The sequence below is a fragment of the Eriocheir sinensis genome, chromosome 66 (assembly GCF_024679095.1).
Source record: "Eriocheir sinensis breed Jianghai 21 chromosome 66, ASM2467909v1, whole genome shotgun sequence".
NCBI lineage: Eukaryota > Metazoa > Arthropoda > Malacostraca > Decapoda > Varunidae > Eriocheir > Eriocheir sinensis.
In genome coordinates this window covers 2,576,400-2,581,399 of record NC_066574.1, presented here as the reverse complement: position 1 = coordinate 2,581,399, position 5,000 = coordinate 2,576,400, and the positions used below count along the sequence as shown (strand labels likewise).

The 5,000-nt window shown below is 46.6% G+C and overlaps 1 long non-coding RNA gene across 2 annotated transcripts in view; it reads right to left on the bottom strand.

Moving 5' to 3' along the window:
- The window catches only part of LOC126987721 (uncharacterized), a 73,609-nt gene that overhangs the window by 52,099 nt on the left and 16,510 nt on the right, over positions 1-5,000 (bottom strand). For both annotated transcript variants that reach the window (XR_007741123.1, XR_007741122.1), the window contains exon 2: positions 4,811-4,987. This is a non-coding gene — a long non-coding RNA (uncharacterized LOC126987721). The remainder of the gene's footprint in view (positions 1-4,810; positions 4,988-5,000) is intronic.

The following is a 5,000-nucleotide window of genomic DNA, read 5'->3' as shown; positions in this document are numbered from 1 at the left end:
CTCACCACCTCGCCCAAATTTCAGGTGACGTGGCTATTTCTTTCTCTCTTTCTTTTTTTCTTTCTCTTTCTTCCTTCCTCCCTTCCTCTCTTCTATCCTTTATATATATTTTTAATCTTTCTTCCTTTGTATTCTTTATTCCTTTCCTCTCCTTTCCTTTCGTTTCCATTCCTTTCCTTTCCTTCCCTTCCCTTTCCTTCCTTTCCCTTCTCTACCTTTCCCTTCCCCTCCCTTCCCTACCCTACCCTAATTTACCCTCCCCTTCCTCCCTTCCATCCCCTTCCCTTTCCTTTCCTTCCTTTCCCTTCTCTACCTTTCCCTTCCCCGCCCTTCCTATCCCTTTCCTTCCCTACCCTACCCTAACTTACCCTTCCCTTCCCTTCCCATCCCTTCCCTTCCTCCCCTCCATCCCCTTCCCTTACCTTTCCTCTCCTTCCTATCCCTCTATAACTTTCCCTTTCCCTCCCTTTCTGTCTCTTTCCTTCCCTACCTTACCCTAACTTACCCTTCCCTCCCCTCCCCTCCCTTCCCTTCCTTCCTTCCATCCCCACTCAAACCTATCCTTTCCATATCCTTCCTAGCCCCGCCCAACCTAACCTAACCACCCCGCAACCCGCACCGCACGCCCACGCGCCCGCCCGCCACGCCCCACCCTCACCCACCCTCATCTCACCCCTCCGCCCACGTATCTTGGCCAGACTCCGCCCACCCGCTGCCGCATCGCCCCCCGCCCCCCGCCCCCCCGGCCGTCCCGAAAAGGTGTGGCGTAGCGGGTCTTCTGCGTGGTGTGTCCATCTCTGTCTAGCTTTCCAGTCTTTAACACAGTCTCTTTTTTTTCTATAGGTTAATAGCAGTAGTGGTAGTAGTAGTAGTAGTAGAAGTAGTAGCAGTAGTAGTAGTAGTAGTACATAAGAAGAAGAAGAAGAACGCAGGAGTCTGCAAGAGGCCTCTAGTCTATTTTTGCTCACCACCTCATCCACCTATTAGTAAACCAATTTTGCCTATGTCCCTGATTTATCCAGTTTAAACCGTTACTTCTGTCCGCTCTCTTAAACCTTATGAATGTCTCCTTATTAAGCCTTCATCCATTTATAAACCTCGATCATGTCTCCACGCACCTTCGCCTTTCTAGAATGCAAGTTTAACTGTTTGAGTCTTTCCTCCTGAATCATCTTAGTCATCCTCTGCATTTGATATCCATTCTAAGGGTGACATAGTCAAGATGAGGTCTAACTAATGCTAAATATAGTTTGAGGGAAGACTTGGGCTTCGCTCCTTGAAATAAATCCCAGTACCCTATTAGCTCGATTTCATGCATTGTGCCCTTGGACGGACCCTAAATCACCCAGACCTACAGTGTCATTTAAGCAATAGTTATGTGAGGTTGTTCCTACCTCAATACTGCACTTCCTACATTGAACTCCCATCACCATATCCGTAGTAGTAGTAGTAGTAGTAGTAGAAGTAGAAGTAGAAGTAGTAGTAGTAGTAGTAGTAGTAGTAGTAACATTCACTCTTCCGTATATAGTAGTTGTAGCAAAACCGTCCCTTCCCGAACAATAACAACTACAACATTCTTCTCTCCCTCTCTCTCTCTCTCTCTCTCTCTCTCTCTCTCTCTCTCTCTCTCTCTCTCTCTCTCTCTCTCTCTCTCTCTCTCTCTCTCTCTCTCTCTCTCTCTCTCTCTCTCATTAGCTAGTACAAAGAAGAGCATTTTTCCTTCCTTTAAGCTATATAACCTTACTAAGTCTTTTCTCCTCCTCAGCTTACTCTTAATAGCGGTGCAAACTAAAGCTTTTTGTCTACCTAGAGCAATGAACTTGTCTTCCATTTCTTCCTCTTTAACTTCAGCACTTTCCTTTCCTTTCCCCTTTTCCTTTCCTCTTTTTTCCCTTCCTTTCGTTTCCTTTCCCAACTCTTTCAGCCCCCTTCCATTCCTGTTCTTTTCCCTCCATCCTCTTCCCTCCTCTCTTCCTCCCTCCCGTTTTCCTTTCTCCTTCCTTCCATTTTCTCCTCCTCCTTCACCTCCTCCTCCTCCTCCTCCTGTTCCTCGTCCCTTAAGCTAGCTACAGTAATACTAACACTTTCCTAACACAAGAGAACACATTACCTACTTACCTATTTACCTAATATAGCAGAAACAGCCCCCTTCCTTTCTTCCTTCCTTCCTTCCTTCCTTCCTTTCTTCCTTCCTTCCTTTCCTTCCTTTCTTCCTTCCTTTCTTTCTCTCTTTCTATATATTTTTTCTTTCCTTCCTTCCTCCCTTTTTTTCTTCCTTTCACTTTTTCTTTAATTTTTCCTTCTTTCCTTCCTTCCTTCCTTTCTCTCTTTCTTTCTTCCTTTCATTCTTTTTTTCTTTCTTTCTTCCTTCCTTCCTTCCTTCCCTCTTTCCTTCCTCCCCTTCCTTCCTTCCTTCCTTCCTTCCTTCCTTCCTTCCTTCCTTCCTCTCCCTCCTCCTCCTCCTCCTCGCCTGAGCCAGCAGCAGTAACGCTAATACCCGTCCTCGTTAACACAGCTCCGCCTCTCTCTCCTTCCTTCCTGGCACCCGTTCCCGCCTCATTCTACCTGACGAGGCAAAACGACGTCACAGGCCTATCACCTCGCTCTCCTTCCCTCCCTGGCGGCGGCAGAAATAGCTCCTCGTGACCTACTTTCCACCTGATCACTATGCCTAACTGAACCTAATGTAACCTAATCTAACCTAAATTTTCCTACCTTAACCATACCTCACTTTACCTCACCTAACCTAACCTAACCTCACCCTACCTATCTCCTAGCCCTTCCCTTCCTTTCCTTCCACTCCCTACTCACGCCTCTCCCTTCCCTGCCCTTCTCTTCCCTTCCCTTCCCTTCAATGTCTAGTTTTCTTCTTCATCCTCTCCCTTAACCTAACCTAATCTACACTAACCTCACCCTACCTATCACCTAGCCCTTCCCTTCCTTCCCTCCCTAACCTGCCCTCTCTTCCTTCCTTCCTTCCACTTCCTTCCTCCTACTCCCCTTCCTTTCCTTACCCTTCTCTTCCCTTCCCTGCCCTTCTCTTCCCTTCCCTTTCCTTCAATGTCTAGCTTTCTTCTTCCTCCTCCTCCAGCTCCCTTTCATTCTCCGCTTCCTTTCTCCTTCCAGTTTCCATTTACACTTTTAAAATTCTTCATTCATATTCCCTTTCCTATGCCACTGTTTTCACTTTCCCGCCCCCTGAATTCCACCTTTCCAATCTCTTAATTAACTTCACGCTTTCCTCCTTCTCCTCCTCCTATTCCCCTTCATCTTCCTTATCCTATCATCTTCCAGTTCGTAGTTTCGTCTCATGCTTTCTCTTTCCTCCTTCTATCCCTCTTCCCTTTCCCTTTTTTTTTCCTTCCCATCCTTAGTTTCTTTTCATCTTTCCAGCTCCTCAATCTCTCGCTCTCTTCCTCTTCCCCCGGTCTTCATTTTCCATATCCTTGTACCTTCTCGCCCCTAAATTCCAGCTTCCTGCCTCTCAACTTCACGCCTTCTCTTTCCTCCTCCTATCCCTCTTCCCTTTCCCTTTTCTTTCCATTCCCCTCCTTAGTTTCTTTTCATCTTTCCAGCTCCTCAATCTCTCGCTCTCTTCCTCTTCCTCCCGGTCTTCACTTTCCATACCCTTGTACCTTCCCGTTTTCACCTTTCCGCCCCTGAATTCCACCTTCCTAGCCTCTCAACTTCACGCTTTCTTCGTCTCCCAGCTCCTTCACCTCCCCTTCGGCCTGTCACTGTTCACTTCCCCTGCTCTACAAGTCTCAGCGGCGGCGTGTGCCCGGAATACCAAGTGCGGCGAGCCCTCCACGAGACTACATGAGCGACAGGCAACTTTAGGTTAAGATGGGTGGCGAGATGAGAGAAGAAATGAGGACTGAGAGAGAGAGAGGGAAGGAGAAAGAGGAAGGAAGAGAAATGGAACAGGAAAAGGAGAAAAGAGAAGATAGAAAAGTTGAAGGATGAGAGATAAAGGAGGAAAAGGCGAAGGGGAAAAATGAGATACAAGACAAAAAGGAAGAAGGAAAGAGAAGGAATAAAGAAGAAAATCAAGAGAAAATAAAGAAAAAAAGAAAAAGGAGGAAAAGGCGAAGGGAAGAAATGAGATACAAGACAAAAAGGAAGAAGAAAAGAGAAGGAATAAAGAAAAAAAAGAGCAAACAAAGAAAAAGAAAAAGAGGAAAGAGGATTGATGATGATTCCGGTGACAGCCAAGACAGGGAAAGGAAGAGGAAGAGGAGGAGGAGGAGGAGGAGGAGGAAGAAAAGATGAGAGGAGGAAATAATAAAAATGACAACAACATATATATCGGTCAAAGGTTATCCTCCTCCTCCTCCTCCTCCTCCTCCTCCTCCTCTCTTTCATACGTTCCTCCGGTTCTCTTTGTATCCTCGTTCTGATTGGCTGACCGCAGGGACACGTTCTTTCCGTTCTCGTTCCTCCTCCTCCTCCTCCACCTTTTTCTTCTTTTTCTTCCTTTCCTGCTTCAATAACAACAAAAATAATAACACTACTACTACTACTACTACTACTACTACTACTACTACTACTACTACTAATAATAATAATAATAATAATAATAATAATAATAATAATATGAGAAGGGAAACACGTAAATGAAATCTGGTTGGAGGATACCGTAGATTTGTGCACCGCCACCACCATAACAGCAACCACCAACTACCATCACCACCACTAATACTTCCACCATCACCACCACCATCACCACCATCATCACCACCATACATCATCACCGCTATACCTCTTCCTCCTCCTTCTCCAGCTACGAAAGAGACAGACGGGACGGTACCTTGTATGTGTGGGGGATGCGAGCCGGGGTATCTAGCGACGTGATGGGCCGGAGCAGCGACGGGCGTGAAGGGGAACTTGTTAGAAGGAGCTCAGTGGGAGAAGGTGGTTGCGGCGGGTTGCTGGGCTCACCGCGGTTCACCTTCGTCCAAGCTCTCTCTTAGTCTCTTGTCCAATGCTGAAAGGGATGA